The 18500-nt window shown below is 37.8% G+C and overlaps 1 pseudogene; it reads left to right on the top strand.

Annotated features, from left to right (window-relative positions):
* Positions 1-1790: 1790 nt before the first annotated feature.
* Positions 1791-18500, top strand: part of LOC110258964 — a 49494-nt pseudogene continuing 32784 nt past the window's right edge.

The raw sequence follows: 18500 nt of genomic DNA, 5'->3' as shown, positions 1-18500 counted from the left end.
CCCACCCATTCTCCCCACCCCCACCCCAGTCTCCAATCCATTCTTGGGACTCCATAAATTTCTTATGTTTTATGACCTTTTACTCAACACAAATTCTTTATTTGGGTCTCCTAACACTTCACATTTTCCTCTTGCCTGGAATGCCCAGCCTCTTTCTTTTTTTTTTCTTTTTATGACTGCATCCATGGCATATGTGGCATATGGAAGTTCCCAGGCCAGGGGTCTTATCTGAGTTGTACCTGCCAGCCTGAACCACAGCCACAGCAATGCCGGATCCTTAACACACTGAACAAGGCCAGGACTGAACTTGGATCCTTATAGATACTAGTCAGTTTTGTAACCTGCTGAGCTACAGTGGGAACAACAATGTTGTGTTAATTTCTACTCTAGAGCAATGTGGTTCAGTTATACATATATACACATTTTTTTTCAAAAGTTTCTCACAGGATATTAAAAATAGTTCCCTGTGCTATACAGTAGGACCTTGTTCTTTATCTATTTTATGTATAATTGTTTGTATCTGCTAATCCCAAGTCCCAATCCTTCTCTCCTCTACCCACTTTCCCCTTGGCAACCAAAAGTCTGTTCCTTATGTATCTGAGTCTGTTTCTGTTGGTAGACAAGTTTATTTATGTCATATTTTAAGTTCCACATATAAGTGATATCATGGGGTTTTTGTCTTTCTCTTTAAGACTACTATTGATCCATTTGATATTACCAGTACTAGTCTAGAAATTTGGCCTGGGGCACATGCAATCAATAACATTAGATATGAATATTCTTTTTATGTAAATCACAGTATGCAGATGACCCATCAATCTGCTGATGGGGGGATTTCATTGGTGGTTCATCATATTAAGCAACTGGTATTGTCACCCTTGTGGCATATTCCTGGCATGTGGCCCTGAAAAAAAAAAAAAAGGGATGGTCTGGACAACATTATCACTGTCTTGCAAGGAGGTGCTTCTGCAATTTTCCAGAGTGTTGTGTGTTCATACCTGATGAGACTATGAATGTATCATTTTATTAGATCACATGAGGGCGCATGTGACTATCCTGAGTCCCCAGCCTAGGGGACTTAATAAGTGATTCAGATCATAGGCTTGTGGTGGAAAAAATCTGTTACTTATTTTGGAAATCATTATCCTAAACTGTGGTTTTTCCTGCAGGAACTTTCACTGTTGCTGTGATGCCTGTCTCCAAATGCAGCCAGTTAGGCACCAGACAAGCCACCTCCAAGCAAATGACACCCATTTATGACCATTCAGAGCAATTGCAGAAGAGGGAGACATGTGAGATCATAGGAGCTGGTCACCAGATTGTTGCTGTCACCAAGCCAAATTTCAGTCTGTTCGCCTGTGGGCAGTAAAGCCTCTCCTGACACTGGGTTGTGGTGGAGGAAAGGGCAATATTTATTGCAGGGCACCAAGGTGGCTGACACTCAAAAAACCCAGTGGATGTGGAGTTTCCATCATGGCTCAGAGGAAATTAATCTGACTAGTAGCCATGAGGATGCAATTTTGCTCCCTGGCCTCACTCAGTGTGTTAAGGATCTGGTGTTGCCCTGAGCTGTGGTGTAGATTGCAGAATTCTGCATTGCTGTGCCTGTGGCATAGGCCAGAGGCTACAGGTCCCATTCAATCCCTAGTCCAGGAACTTCCACATTCCATGGGTATGACCCTAAAAACAAAACAAACAAAACTGATGGCTTTTATGGAAAGGTTTTTAAAGATAAAGGGAGAGGGTTGCAGGTATAGGACCAGCTGGCAGACATTCCTCTGATTGATTGGTGGTGAGGTAATCAGGAGTCAACATCATCAGCCTTCAGTTTCAGCCTGGTCCAGTTGCTTGTGATTTGCAAGCAGTTAACTTTTCCCACCTGGTAGGAGTTTTAGTGTTTTTAGTGCCAAACAGCTCGAAGGATATGGCTGAGAATGTTACCTGTAGCACTTTAGGAGGAACTAAAAGTCCTTAACTTTGTTTCATGGCTAAATTTTTCTTTCTTTGTCTGGCTTGATTGTTTCCCTTTCTTTCTGTATTTTTTCACTGCTCTGCTTAAATGTGTTCTTTGGAACTCAGGGAAGCCCTAGGAGGCTAATGTTTGTCTATAAACCAGCAGCAGGCTGAGGACATGGGGTGGAGCAGGGGAGGGGAGGGGTTTCATTTCCTAGGAAAACCCCCTGGGGTCCTGTTCAATTTAACCCTGAGATGTCAGAGAGGACAGAGAAGAGGTGACTGCTGATTGACCTGCAAGTTGGACTTGGGTGATTGGAGGCACTTTGACCCCACCTGTGTCTGAAATGTACACTTTGCCCTCAGTTCCCAGGCTGGGAGCCATTTTTGAGGAGGCAGCCTTGAAGGAACAGTGTGTTGCTGAGTCTCTCTGGACAATATGAATTTATGGGCCCACTGAAGGCCTCTGTAAAAGCTTTCAAGATCCTGGCCAGTGGGAGTGGAGAGCTGCTTTTGGCTACCATGACAAGTCTTGTAAGTAAATTTTCTTGCTTATTAAAACTGCCTGCTACCATTCTGGGGTGGGGGAATGGTGGCTGGCTTTTTTTTTTTCAGGAGCATGTTTGTGAACAGACAGGTGGGTTTTATACCCCCCTCCTCCATGGCAACTGAATTGCACTTTATGTGAATGGAGGGGCTTGTGTTTGGGGGTCTTTCCTGTACTCTTTATCATTCATAAGCACCTTCTCTAAGGTATTTTTCCCCTAACAAGGTTTTGGCATTTGTTTATTGTGTGCCAGAACTTATACTACATTTAACAGAAAATTTTCAGCAGTCATGTGCTTTTCAGATGGTTTCTGCTCTTTGGTTATTATGAATAGTGCTGCTATGAACATTCATGTACAAACTTTTATGTGGACATAGGTTTTCTTAGTTATATTCCTAGGAGTGGAATTGCTGGGTGGTATGTTAACTCAATGTTTGAACTTTTTGAGAAACTGCCTTCATTTTCCAAATTGGGTGCATTATTTTAAACATTATTACCACCAATACAGAAGGGTTCACCCTCCTCTAATTCCTTGCTACATTTTGATATTGTCCATTAAAAATTTTGAAAAATTTAACCATCCTAGTGGAAGTGAAGTGGTATCTCATTGTGATTTCGATTTCTGTTCCCTGATGATTAATGATGTTGGGTATTGTTCATGTGATAATTGGCCATTTGTATTTTTAAATTTGGAAAAATATCTCTTTAAATCCTTTGTACAGTTTAAAATTGTGTTATTAGTCTTTTTGCTGAAGTGTAAGAATTCTTCATATATTTTTATACAAATATCAACTATATGATTTGCGTACATTTTCTACCTTTCAGTGGGTTGTCTATTCACTCTCCTAATGGTATCTTTTGAAGTAAAAAACCTGGTGATTTTGATGAATTCTTGTTGATCCATGTTTTCTACTACCGCTTGTGCAGACAAGCAGTTTGGTGTCATACTTATGAAACTATTGCCTAATCTAAGGTCAAAAAGACTCTCACTCCCATGTTTTTCTCTAAGTGTCTTATAGTTTACACTCTTGCATTGAGCCCTATCATCCTTTTGAGTTAATTTTTGCATAAAATGTGAGGTGAATGTCCAGCTTCATTATTCTGCTTCTGACTATTCTGTTGTCTCAGCACAGTTTGTTGAAAGCACTGTTCTTTCCCCCTTGAATTTCCCTGGAAGCCTTCTTGAAAACAAATTGCCCATAAACGTGAAGATTTATTTGTGGACTCTCAATTTTCCTTTGTCTAGCATTATTCTAGTATGGCATTGTCCTTTTTAATTGAAGTCTAGTTTCTGTGTGGCAATTATATAGCATACAGGTATGCTATATATAGTGATTCATAATTTTTAGTGTTATACTCCTTTTATAGTTATTATAAAATATTGGCTATATTCCCCATGCTGTGCAATATATCCGTGTGGCTTATTTTATACCTAATAGTGTGTAACTCTTAATCTTCTGAACTGATCTTGCCCCTCCCCTCTTCCCTCTCCTCACTGGTGACCACTGATTTGTTCTCTATATCTGTGAGTCTGCTTCTTTTCTGTTAACTAGTTTGTTGTACTTTTAAAATTCCACACATAAGTGATGTCACATATTAGTTGTTTTTTTCTGACTTTTTTCACTTAGCATGATGCCCTCCAATAACATCCATTGTACTGCAAATGGCAACATTTCATCTTCTTTATAGCTGAGTAGTAGTCCATTGTGTATATACATGTATATGGATATGTGTGTGTTTGCGTGTGTGCATATACACACACATTCATTTGTCGATGGACATGTAGGTTGCTTCCATATCTTGGCAATTGTAAATAATGCTACTATGAATATTGGGATTCATATATGTTTTTGAATTAGTGTTTTGTTTTTTGGATTTTGGGGGGTTGTTATACACCCAAGAGTGTAATTGTTGGGTCATAGGGTAGTTCTATTTTAGTTTTTGGAGAAACTATTATACTTTGTTACATAATGGCTGTACCAATTTATACTCCCACCAACAGTGTAACTGGGTTCCATTTTCTTCATGTCCTTGCCAACACTTGTAATTTATTTTCTTTTTAATGATGGCCCATTCTGACAGGTGAGGTAATATCTCATTGCAATTTGATTTGTATTTCTCTGATGATTAGTGATGAGCATCTTTTCATGTGAAGTACTAAGCATGAATTAGTACTTAGTTACTTAGTTTGTAGTAAGTTTTGAAATTGGGAAGTGTGAGTCTACCAATTTTAGTCTTCTTTTTCAAGAATGCATTGGTTATTCTGGTTCTATTAAATTTCCATATGAATTTTAGTATCAGCTTGTCATTTTTTTGCAGCAAATATAGCTGAGATTTTTAATGGTGATTGTATTGAATTCAGACCATTTATTATTTCTGCTAGGTTTTGGGGGTGTTGATTTCTTAAGAATTTAAAAATGTAGAGCATCTGCTTTTTGCAAGTAGAGATAATTTCCTTCTTTACAATCTAGATGCCTTATATTTTCTTTTCTTACTTAGGCATGCTAGTTGGAACCTCTGGTACAATGTTAAATGGAAGTGGCAAGAGTTATTGTTACTCTCGGTATTAGAAGGTCAGGAATTGAAAGACTATTTAAAGGGATTGTGGAGCTCACAAGAAAAAGAGATCATGTCCAGTGATTAGAGTGGGCTGGTGTAGAGGGTACTTTTTGAAGATGACATGGCACTTTTACTAGGTGAGCTTATAGTAAAGTGTCTCAGAGGAGGAAATAATAGTAGAAAGGCCCTGAGGGAAAATGTATATGCTATATAGTGAATGAGAGCTCCACTGTAGTCAGCATCCTGGTTTTGAATAATGATGGGACCTTAAATGGAGGGGAAAAATTTTTTTTGGCCACATGCATAGCATGTGGAATTTCTCTGACCAAGGATGGAACCTGTGCCATAATTGTAACATGTATCACAGCTGTGGCAAAGCTGGATCCTTAACCTATTGCACCACAAAGGAAGTTCCAGGAAATTCTGGTAGAGGGTGAGATATGTAAGGAGTAGAGCCATCTAAATATGTAATATCATTCTAAAAGTCATATATTGTTCAGTAAAATCAAATTAAATAACACACTGGAGTTCCCTGTGGCACAGTGGCTTAAGGATCCAGTGTTGCCACTTCTGTGGCTCAGGTCACTACTGTGCCACAGGTTTGATGCCTGGCCTGATAAATTCTGCATGCTGTGTGTGTAGCTAAAAAATAATAATAAAAAACACACCACATACTAAAAGCCACTGAATTATAGACTTTAAAATGAATTTTATGCTATATAAATTACATCTCAGCAAGGATCTTCTTAAAAAATAACACATCTTATTGAAATGAAAAAAAAATTCCTCACATGAACTCTACATAGAGAAGGATTTCCAATGATAATACTGGCATAAGAGTTACAAGGAGGAATTTTTTTTATCAGTTTCATTTTTGTAAACTGAAAACCCATTTAGGTCAACATTTCAAAAAGAAAATTGAAGGAAGAATGCTGACTGGGGAAAGTTTGCCCTAGATGCCTTCTATTTTTCTAGGAGTATGAGAGCACAAAGTTTAAAACTTTAATATAAAGAAGACTTGCACAAGTCCTTAAAAGAGTGAAACAACATGAAAAAATTATTAAGAACAACAAACAAAATGTATTTAAAGGGAGTTCCCATCATGGAGCAGCAGAAATGAATCTGACTAGGAACGATTAGGTTGCTGGTTCAATCTCTGACCTCTCTCAGTGGGTTAATGATTGGGTGTTGCCTTTAGCTGTGGTGTAGATCACAGACATGACTTGGATCCTGTATTGTTCTATCTGTGGCGTAGGCTGGCAGCTGTATCTCTGATTTGAGCCCTAGCCTAGGAACCTCCATATGCCATGGGTGCAGCCCTAAAATGCAAAATATATATATATATATATATATATATATATATATATATATATATAAAATAAAATTTGAAAAGATAAAATGTATTTACAGACTTATAAAAACTGTCAGGAAGCAAAAATTCAAACAGAAAAAGTATTATTTTTAGCTTATAATGGTTGCAACAGTTGAGTCAAAAATTGGAACACAAAGAATACAGAGAAAATGTAACTCCCATGAGACCATCAGTTGGGACGTAAATCACTAGCAATGTTTTTTTTTTTTTCCTTCATTAACAGTATTGTAAACTATTTTCGGAACTTGTATCATGAGCCTGAAAAATGCTCCACCTGGCAACTCCAGGTCTTGAAACTTATTGAAAGTACATGGTAAAATCTCTCTCTCTCTCTCCATGGTTTATTCACAATGATCTTCTCTGCATTATTACTTATAATATTATGTATAATTAGAAAAATTAATTACCCCAAATGGAAGAAGATTATATTAAAAATGGTAGCTGCTTCTGATATATATATTAATTATGAGACTGTTTATAAAAACTTATAGCAGTGTGGATAAGCATAGTGTGGAAAACATTCATGCTTTAAGATTATGTGAAAAATTATCATTTTAACAATATAAAATAAATGCACAGGAGAAAGGACCATAAGAATTTGTGTAAAGTATTCACAGTGGTTTCTTTCAAGAAAGTATGTGAAAATTTTTTTTTTATATTTTGCACATTCACAATAATGAAATGAATGATTTTTCAGTGGGAGAAAAAAAATGAACCACGGCTTAAAAAAATAAAGAATAAAGACTGATCACTGCTAACAAAAAAAAAAAAATCACTTACCAGAGACAAAATCTAAGCCCAGATATATGATCTTGGACACACATCTTCATCTTTCTTTCCTATTCTAGACTATTTTGCCCCTCCCAGGCCACACACAGATTCTGTCTACTTGGTGTGATACTCTCCATGTTGATGTTGGTCCCCATGAGTGAGTTTCATTTCAGGCAGGATCAGAATTTTTTCTGAAGCCTAGTGACCAATTTGGCTGAGGTCCTAACATGCCTAGTCTTGCCAGGGTTTGTGGCTCTTGCGGAAGAATTTATAGTCCTACATGTGCTTCTACTGGCATTTTTGATGTTCCCAATCTTGGATGAATCTGCCTGGATATGTATACCCACACATGAAATCACCCAGTAAGGACTGCTGGCCACTCCCTCTCTCCAGATTGCAGTTCTGACCTTGGTCTGTTGACCCTATTTCAGTCCTGCAAAAGTCTAGGTGCTGAGACCAGCTCAGCAGGATGGGGCTGAATAATGGGTGCTATGAAACTTAAGGAAAAAAGTTAGCATAAAACAAGACACAGAGACATTTATATTAAGTAAATGTGGGAACCGGGGGACTCAAGTTCTCAGGGACCAAGAGTGCCACCTCAAGAAACCACACTGCTTTTATTGATAGGGATTGAATTGACTCTGTAGATTGCTTTGGGTACTATGGCCATTTAATAAAATTAATTTTTCCAACTCAGGAATATGAAATATCTTTCCATTTCTTTACATCTTCTTTAATTTCCTTGATTAAAGTTTTATATTTCTCAGCAAATAAGTCATTTACATACTTGGTCAGGTATATTCCCAGGTTTTTATTTTTTGGGGTGCAATTTCAAAGGGTATTTTATTTCTGTATTCTTTTTCTAATATTTCATTGTTTAGTATACAGAAATGTGCCTGATTTCTGAATGTTAATCTTATATCCTGCTACTTTGCTGAATTTGCTAATTAGTTCAAGTAGTTTTTGTTTTGAGTCCTCAGGGTTTTATATGTATAGTATGATGTCATCTGCATACAGTGACAGTTTTTTCTCTTCCTATTTGTATGCCTTTTGTTTCTTTTGTCTAATTGCTGTGACTAAGACTTCCAATACTATACTGAATAACAGCAGTATGAGTGGGCATCCCTGTCTTGTTCCAGATTTGAGTGAGAAGGCTTTCAGTTTTTCTTCATTGAGTATTATATTTGCTGTGGTATTGTCATAAATGGCTTTGACTATGTTCAGGAATGTTCCCTCTAGACACACTTTGGTGAGGGTTTTTATCATGAATGGATGTTGTACTTTGTCAAATGCTTTTTCTGCATCTATTGAGATGATCAGATGGTTTTTGAGTTTTCTTTTGTTAATGTGATATATAATGCTGATTGATTTATGTATGTTGAACCATCCTTGTGTACCTGGGATGAATCCCACCTGGTCATGGTGTAAAATCTTTTGATATGCTGTTGGATTTTGTTGGCAAAAATTTGTTGAGAATTTTTGCATTTATATTCATCAAAGATACTGGCTTATAGTTTTCTTTTTTGGTGGTATCTTTGCTTTTTGAATTAGGGGGATGGTGGCAGAATAGAATATCTTTGGGAGTGTTCCTACTTCTTCAGCTTTTTGAAAAATTTTAAGGAGGATGTGCACCAGTTCTTCTATATATGTTTTGTAGAATTCACCTGTGAAACCATCTGGTCCTGGACTTTTATTTTTAGGGACTGTTTTTATGATGTATTCAATTTCTAGTGATCGGTCTGTTCAGTTGATCTATTTTTTCTTGACTCAGTTTTTGCAGGCTGTAAACTCTAGAAAGTTGTCCATTTCTTCCAGATTGTCAAATTTGTTGGCATATAATTGTTGATAGTATGCTTTTTTTTTTTTTTTTTGTATTTTGGCAGTGTCCATTGTGATTTATCCTTTTTCATTTCTTATTTTGTTTATTTGGGCTCTTTCTCTCCTATTCTTTGTGAGTCTAGCCAGAAGTTTGTCAAATTTGTTTACCTTTTCAAAGAACAAGCTCTTGATTTTATTTATTTTTTTGATTTTTTTTTAAATCTCTATGATCTATGATTTCCTTCCTTCTGCTGAATTTAGATTTTTTTTCTTCTTTTTCTAATTCATTTAGGTGGTGGGTTAACTTGTCAATTTGAATTATTTCTTCTTTTTTGAGGAAGGCCTGTATTGCTATGAATTTCCCATTAGCACTGCTTTTGTGGGATCCCATAGATTTTGAGAGTTTTTGTCTTCATTGTCATTTGTCTCAATGTATTTTTTAATTTCCTTCATGATTTCCTCATTGACTCATTGGTTTTTTAGTAGCATGTTGTTTAGTATGCATGTATTAAGTTGTTTTCTCACTTCTTTTCCTGTGATTAATTTCTAGTTTCATGCCATTGTGGTCACAGAAGATACCTGAAATAACTTCTGTACTCTTAAATTTGTTGAGGTTATATTTTGCCCCAATATGTGACCAATTCTTGAGAATTTTCCATGCACACTTGAAGAGAATGTGTATTCTGATTTTTTTGGATAAAAAGTCCTGAAAATATCAATTAAATCTAAATTTTCCATTGTTTCCTTTAGGATCTCTGTTGTTTTATTGGTTTTATGTCTATAGGATCTGTCTATTGATGTGAGTGTGGTGTTAAAGTCTCATACTATGATGGTATTCCCATCAATTTCTCCTTTTATGTATGTTAATATTTGTTGTATGTATCTGGGTGCTCCTATATTTTGGGCATATATGTTGATGATTGTAATATCCTCTTCTTTTTTTTGTCTTTTTGCCTTTTCTTGGGCTGCTCCCATGGCATATGGCAGTTCCCATGTTAGGGGTCTAATTGGAGCTGTAGCCACCAGCCTATGCCATAGCCACAGCAATGCGGGATCTGAGACATGGATGTGACCTACACCCCAGCTCATGGCAATGTGGTTCCTTAACCCACCAAGCAAGGCCAGGGCTCGAACCTGCAACTTCATGGTTCCTAGTCAGATTCATTAACCACTGAGCCAAAACAGGAGCTCAAATATCCTCTTCTTGAATGGATGCTTTAACCATTAAATCATATCACACTTTGTCTTTCTTTATGGCCTTTGTTATAAAGTGTATTTTGTCTAATATGAATACTGAAACTCCTGCTTTCCTGTCTTTTCCATTGGTATGAAATATATTTTACCACCCCCTCACTTTCAATCTATATGTGTCCTTTGACCTAACGTGGGTTTCTTGTAGGCAGAAGATGGAAGGTTTTTGCATTTTTATCCAATCTGCCACCCTGTGTCTTTTGATTGGGGCATTCAGTCCATTGACATTTAAGGTGATAATTGATAGATGTTTATTTTTTGCCATTTTAAACATAATTTTCCAGTGGATTCTATGATTCTCCATTCCTTCCTTATTTTTTGGTTTGATAGTCTCCAATTATTTTCTGCTTGAGTACTTTTCACTTTTTGTGAATGTAATATTTGGTTTTTGATTTGTTCTTGCCCTGTTTTTTAAGTATGATAACCCCTTCCTATTATTGTTTGTTTTAGCCTGATAGTCCTGTAGTTTAAAACACTTCATTACTGTAATATAATTTAAAAAAAGATAAAGTAAAAAAATCTATTCATTTCATTACTTCCCTTGCCCATGTTTTATAATTTTGATGGTTTTTTTTTAATTTTATTTTATTTGAAGCACCTTCATGATTAGATCTGTATTCTGGCTTATTTAAGTGACTGCTCTTTGATGTGGCTTCCTTCATCCTAGTTCTTCCTCTTTTTTTTTTTTTTTTAGAGAAGCCCTTTCAATATTTCTTTTAGAATGGGTTTTGTATTACTGTTTTCTGTTAGATTTTTGTTGTTGTTGTTGGAGAAAGTTTTTATTTCCCCTTCTATTCTAAATGATATTCTTGCTGGATAGAGTAATCTAGGCTGCATATTTTTCCTTTCAGTACTTTAAGTATCTCCTGCCATTCCCTCCTGGCTTTTAGAGTTTCTGTAGAGAAATCAGCTGATAGCCTTATGTGGGTTCTTTATAAGTGACACTTTGCTATTCTCTTGCTACCTTTAGGATACTCTCTTTATCATTAACTTTTGCCATTTTTATTATAATGTGTCTTGGTGTGGGTCTATTTGGGTTCAACTTGTTTGGGGCCCTCTCTGCTTCCTGTGTCTTGAAATCAGTATCTGTTAGATTTGGAAAGTTTCCAGTGATAATTTCTTCAAATATATTTTCAATTCCCTTTTCTTTCCTTCTCTTTATGGAATTCATATTATGCATAGATTGGCCCACTTTACATTATCCATAGGTCTCATATTGCTTTCATGTTTTTTTTTTTTTCATTTGGTTTTCTGTCTGCTGTCCTGTTTGGGTGATTTCTATTATTTTATCTTCCCTGTCTCTAATTTATTCCTCTGCATATTCATTCTGGTTTTTACTGCCCTAGCTCCATTTGTATCTCTGCAAATGAATTTTCTATTTTTTCTTGTCTTCTCCTCATATTTTATAGGTCCTTTCTGAGGGAGTCGGCATTACTGTTTACATCTTCTCTTAATTCTTTCAGTATTTTCACTGTCTCCCTTTTGAACTCCAAATATGTCAGACAGTAGAGTTCTGTTTCATTGTTGACTACTTTAGGTGATTTTCCTGTTGCTTTAACTGGGAATGGTTTCTGAGCTTCTTCATCTTGCTTGTGTTTTTCTTTTTCATGGTGGATGTGCAATCCCCTTGGCCGGGCAGGGCTTGCCTTGGTGCTCCTGGGCCACAAAGCTCTTCCTAAGTGTGGCTGGTGCTGGTAGACTTTCTTGGCACAAGTGCAGCACTTCCTGAGGGCCAGTGGGGCTCAATGTCTTTCTCTGAGGCAAAGGAGACATTCTCAATGGCTGGAAGGACTGATAGGTGCACACTGGGGTGTAGGTGCACTTACTATGGCTAGGCAGGGATTGCCCTGGTGCTTCTGGGCCATGGAGCTCTTCCTGAGGGTGGACATTGCTGGGAGACTTTCTCAGTGGAAGTGCAGCACTTCCCAAGGGACAACACAGTTAACTGGCTGGCTCTGAGGCAAAGGAGACCTTCCAAAGTGTGGGCCAGACTAGCTGGTGTGCACTGCAATGTAGGCACATTTCCTGTGGCTGGGCAGGGCTTACTATGGTGCTTCTGGTCTGCAGAGCTCTTCCCAAGGGCTTATGGTGCTGGATGGCTTTCTCTGTGGGAGTGCAGCACTTCCCAAGTGTGGCCAGGGCTAACAGGATGGCTCCAAGGCAAAGGACTGCTTCCTGAGGGCTGGCGGGACTGGCAGGTGCACACTGTGGTATAGGCACACTTCCTGTGGCTGGGCAGGGCTTACCCAGGTACTCCTGGGCTGTAGAGATCTTCCTGAGGGTTAGAAGTGCTACACAGCTTGCTCTACAGGAGTGGGGTGCTTCCTGTGTGATGGCAGGCCAGCCAGGGAAAGCGGCAGTGGTGCATGTTTTCCTGAGGGTGGTGAGGCCAGTCTACCAGGAGGGCAGGCAGTTTCTGGTCAGGCACATGTGGTATGGGGGAGGGGGGATGCACTGGGAAGCCCTGCTCTGTTCCAGCTGGCAGGCAAGCATGCACACTGGGGCAAAAGGAGTATTCTATGGCATCCCACCCTTCATTCTCTCCCCTCCCCAACAGTGGTACCTTGTCTCTCCTGTGGGTCCATACTTTCTCCTGGGTTCCCTCTGTGTGGCTTTCCACTACCCAGCCCTTAGTGTATTGCTCCCTCTGCCTGCAATTCAACACTTCCTAGTTCCTCAGGCTGTCTCCATACTGCCAACCCCAGCCCACTCCCAGGACTAACCTCCAGGGCCTAGGTCTCAGTGTCCAGCCCCCACCCACGTATCTCAGTTTTTGGTGTCTGTGCCAGTGGTTCAAATGAACTGTGTGGCTCTCTCTCTGCTTTTTATTTTTTTCTTATTATTTTTTTTTATTTTCCCACTGTACAGCAAGGGGGTCAGGTTATCCTTACATGTATACATTACAATTACATTTTCCCTCACCCTTTGTTCTGTTGCAACATGAGTATCTAGACAAAGTTCTCAATGCTATTCAGCAGGATCTCCTTGTAAATCTATTCTAAGTTGTGTCTGATAAGCCCAAGCTCCCAATCCCTCCCACTCCCTCCTCCTCCCATCAGCAGCCACAAGTCTCTTCTCCAAGTCTATATTTCTCTTTTCTATGTAGATGTTCATTTGTGCTGGATATTAGATTCCAGTTATAAGTGATATCATATGGTATTTGTCTTTGTCTTTCTGGCTCATTTCACTCAGGATGAGATTCTCTAGCTCCATCCATGTTGCTGCAAATGGCATTATGTCATTCTTTTTTATGGCTGAGTAGTATTCCATTGTGTATACATACCACCTCTTCTGAATTCAATCCTCTGTCGATGGACATTGGGTTGTTTCCATGTCCTGGCTATTGTGAATAGTGCTGCAATGAACATGGGGGTGCACGTGTCTCTTTTAAGTAGAGTTTTGTCCGGATAGATGCCCAAGAGTGGGATTGCGGGGTCATATGGAAGTTCTAAGTATAGATTTCTAAGGTATATCCAAACTGTTCTCCATAATGGCTGTACCAGTTTACATTCCCACCAACAGTGCAAGAGGGTTCCCTTTTCTCCACACCCCCTCCAGCACTTGTTATTTGTGGATTTATTCATGATGGCCATTCTGACTGGTGTGAGGTGGTATCTCATGGTAGTTTTGATTTGCATTTCTCTTTTAATCAGCGATGTTGAGCATTTTTTCATGTGTTTGTTGGCCGTCTGTATATCTTCTTTGGAGAAATGTCTATTCAGGTTTTTTGCCCATTTTTCCATTGATTGATTGGTTTTTTTGATGATGAGTTGTATAAGTTGCTTATATATTCTAGAGATTAAGCCCTTGTCAGTAGCATCATTTGAAACTATTTTCTCCCATTCTGAAAGTTGTCTTTGTGATTTCTTTTGGGTTTCCTTTTCTGTGCAAAAGCTTTTCAGTTTGATGAGGTCCCATGGGTTTATTTTTGCTCTAGTTTCTATTGCTTTGGGAGACTGACCTGAGAAAATATTCATGAGGTTGATGTCAGAGAGTGTTTTTTGCCTATGTTTTCTTCTGGGAGTTTGATGGTGTCCTGTTGTATATTTAAGTCTTTCAGCCATTTGGAGTTTATTTTGTGCATGGTGTGAGGGTGTGTTCTAGTTTCATTGCTTTGCATGTGCTGTCCAGGTTTCCCAGCAATGCTTGCTGAATAGACTTTCTTTTCCCATTTATGTTCTTGCCTCCCTTGTCAAAGATTAATTGACCATAGGTGTCAGGGTTTATTTCCGGGTTCTCTATTCTGTTCCATTGGTCTGTCTGTCTGTTTTGATACTAGTCCACACTGTTTTGATGACTGTGGCTTTGTAGTATTTCTTGAAGTCTGGGAGAGTATGCCCCCAGCTTGGTTTTTGTTTCTCAGGATTGCTTTGGCAATTCTGGGTCTTTTGTTGTTCCATAAAATGTTTGGATTGTTTGTTCTAGTTTTGTGAAAAATGTCCTTGGTCATTGGATAGGGATTGGTTGAATCTGTAGATTGCTTTGGGTAGGATGGCCATTTTTACAATATTGATTTTTCCAATCCAGGAACATGGAATATCTTTCCATTTCTTTACATCTTCTTTGATTTCTTGATTAAAGTTTTATAGTTCTCAGCATATAGGTCCTTTACCTCCTTGGTCAGGTGTATTCCGAGGTATTTGATTTTGTGAGGTGCAATTTTAAAAGGTATCGTATTTTTGTATTCTTTTCTAATGTTTCATTACTGGTATAGAGAAATGCAACTGACTTCTGAATGTTAATCTTATATCCTGCTACTTGGCTGAATTTATTAATCAGTTCGAGGAGTTTTGGGGTTGAGTCCTAGGGTTTTCTATGTATAGTATCATGTCATCTGCATACAGGGACAGTTTGATCTCTTCTCTTCCTATATGGATGCCTATTATTTCTATTGTTTATCTACTTGCTGTGGCTAGGACTTCCAAATCTCTGTTGAAGAGCAGTGGTGAGAGTGGGTATCCATGTCTTGTTCCAGATTTGAGTGAGAAGGCTTTCAGTTTTTCCCCATTGAGGATTATATTTGCTGTGGGTTTATCATAAATGGCTTTGATTATATTCAGGAATGTTCCCTCTATACCCACTTTGGCGAGGGTCTTGATCATGAATAGATGTTGGACTTTGTTAAATGCTTTTTCTGTGTCTATTGAGATGATCATATGATTTTTGACTTATTTTTGTTAATGTGGTGTATGATGCTGATTGATTTGTGTATGTTGAACCATCCTTGTGAACTGGGATGAACCCAACCTGGTCATGGTGTATAATTTATTTGATATGTTGTTGGATTCAGTTGGCTAAGATTTTGTTGAGAATTTTTGCATCTATATTCATCAATGATATTGGGCGATAGTTTTCTTTTTGGTGGTATCTCTGGTTTTGGAATGAGGGTGTGGTGGCCTCATAGAATGTCTTTGGGAGTATTCCTTCTTCTTCAACCTTTTGAAAGAGTTTAAGGAGGATGGGCACCAGTTCCTCTTTATATGTTTGATAGAATTCACCTGTGAAGCCATCTGGTCCTGAACTTTTATTTGTAGGGAGAGATTTTATGACCTCTTCAATTTCATTTCTAGTGATTGGTCTGTTCAGTTGGTCTGTTTCTACTTGATTCAGTTTTGGCAGGCTGTAAGATTCTAGAAAATTGTCCATTTCTTCCAGATTGTCAAACTTGTTGCCGTATAGTTGTTCATAGTATTCTCTTATGGTTTTTTGTATTTCTGCTGTATCCGTTGTGATTTCTCCTTTTTCATTTATAATTTTGGTTATTTGGGTTCTTTCTCTTCTCTTTAGTGAGTTTGGCCAGGGGGTTGTCAATTTTGTTTCCCTTAACAATGAACCAGCTCTTGGTTTTTTTAATTTTCTCTCTTGCTTTTTGAATCTCTATATTATGGATTTCTTCTTTGATCTTTATAATTTCCTTCCTTCTTCTGACTTTAGGACTTTTTTGTTCTTTTTCTAATTCGTTTAGGTGGAGGGTTAAAATGTCAATTTGGGATCTTTCTTCTTTTTTGAAAAAGGCCTGTATTGCTCTAAATTTCCCTCTGAGCACTGCTTTCGCAGCATCCCATAGATTTTGAGAGGTTGTGTCTTCATTATCATTTGTTTCAAGGTAGTTTTTAATTTCCTTCTTGATTTCCTCATTGACCCATTGGTTTTTTAGTAGCATGTTGTTTAGTTTCCATGTAGTAGGTTTTTCTCTTTCCTTTTCCCAGGGTTGATTTCTAATTTCATGGCATTGTGGTCATTGAAGATACTTGAGATAATTTCTATGCTCCTAAATTTATTGAGGTTAGCTTTGTGTCCCCATATGTGGTTGACTCTTGAGAATGTTCCACGAGCATTTGAGAAGAATGTGTCTTCTGATTTTTTTGGATGTAGTGTCCTGAAGATATCAATTCAGTCCAACTTCTCTATTGTTTCCTTTAGGATCTCTGTTGCTTTATTGGTTTTCTGTCTAGAAGATCTGTCCATTGATGTGAGGGGGTATTAAGGTCTCCTACTATGATTTTATTCTCATCAATATCTCCCTTTATGTCTATTAATATTTGTTGTATGTATCTGGGTGCTTCTGTATTTGGGGCATATATGTTGATGATAGTAACATCCTCTCCTTGGATGGATCCCTTAATCATTAAGTAGTGTCCTTCTTTTTTCTTTATGCTTTTGTTTTAAAGTCTATTTTGTCTGATATGAGTGTTGCAACTCCTGCTTTTCTGTCATGTCTATTGGTGTGAAATATTTTTCCCCACCCTTTCACTTTCAATCTATATGTATCCTTTGTCCTAAGGTGAGTTTCTTGTAGGCAGCATATTGAAGGTTTTTGCATTTTTATCCACTGAGCCACTCTGTGTCTTTTGATTGGGGCGTTCAGTCCATTGACATTTAAGGTGATAATGGATAGATGATTATTTATTGACATTTGTACCTCATGTTCCAGTTGGATCTATGGTTCTCCATTCTTCCTTTCTTTTTTTTTTTTTTGGATGGTCTCCTGTTATTATCTGCTTGAGTGTATTTTTTTTTTCATTTTTTGCAGATGCAATATTTGGTTTTGGCTTATGATTGCCCTGTTTTTTAAGTATGCTAACCCCTTCCCATAATTGCGTGTTTTAGCCTGATGGTCCTGTAAGTTCAAACACTTCATTAATATATTAATATTAAGAAGATAAACATACAAACAAACAAAAAGGGTTATGTACTTTCTAACATCCCTTGCCCACATTTTATGGTTTTTTGACTCCTTTTTCTTTTTTTAATTTTATTTTGTTTGAAGCATGTTCATGATTAAATCTGTATGCTGGCTTATTTGAGTGACTTCTCTCTGATTGTGGTTTCCTCAGTCCTAGTTCTTCCTCTTCTTCTTCTTTTTTTTCTTTTCTTTTTTCTTCCCTTTCCTTCCTTTCTTTTTGGTTTAGAGAAGCCCTTTCAATATTTCCTTTAACCTGGGTTTTGTGTTGCTGTATTCTTTAAGTTTTTTTTGTTGGAAAACATTTTTATTTCCCCTTCTATTTTAAATGATATTCTTGCTGGATAGAGTATTCTAGGTTGCATATTTTTTCCTTTGAGCACTTTAAATATCTCTTGCCATTCCCTCCTGGCCTGTAGTGTTTCTGTAGAGAAATCAGCTGATAATCTTATGGGGGTTCCCTTGTAGGTTACATTCTGTTTTTCTCTTGCTGCCTTGAGGATCCTCTCTTTATCACTGACTTTTGCCATTTTTATTATGATGTGTCTTGGTGTGGGTCTGTTTGGGTTCAGTTTGTTTGGGGCCCTCTGTGATTCTTGTATCTTGAATCCAGTATCCTTTAGATTTGGGAAGTTTCCAGCAATAATTTCTTCAAATATATTTTCCATCCCCTTATTTTTTTCTACTCCTTCTGGAATTCCTATTATGCGTAGATTGGCCCGCTTTATGTTATCCAATAGGTCTCTTATATTGCTTTCCAGTTTTTTGATTCGGTTTTCTGTCTGTTGACCAGATTGAGTGATTTCCATTATTCTATCTTCCATATCACTGATTCCTTCTTCTGCATTATTCATTCTGGTTTTTACTGCCCTTAGTTCAGTTTGCATCTCTGCCAATGAGTGTTCTAGTTTTTCTTGACCCCTCCTTATATTTTCTTGTTCCTTTCTGAGGGTATCTGCATTACTGTTCATATATTCTCTTAAGTCCTTCAGTATTTTCACTATTTCTCTTTTGAACTCCAGGTCTGTCAGACTGCAGAGGTCTGT

This window comes from Sus scrofa, unplaced genomic scaffold (assembly GCF_000003025.6).
Source record: "Sus scrofa isolate TJ Tabasco breed Duroc unplaced genomic scaffold, Sscrofa11.1 Contig59, whole genome shotgun sequence".
In the NCBI taxonomy this organism is placed as follows: domain Eukaryota; kingdom Metazoa; phylum Chordata; class Mammalia; order Artiodactyla; family Suidae; genus Sus; species Sus scrofa.
Note: the sequence above shows the minus strand (reverse complement) of the source record. Positions and strands in the feature narration are given on the sequence as shown.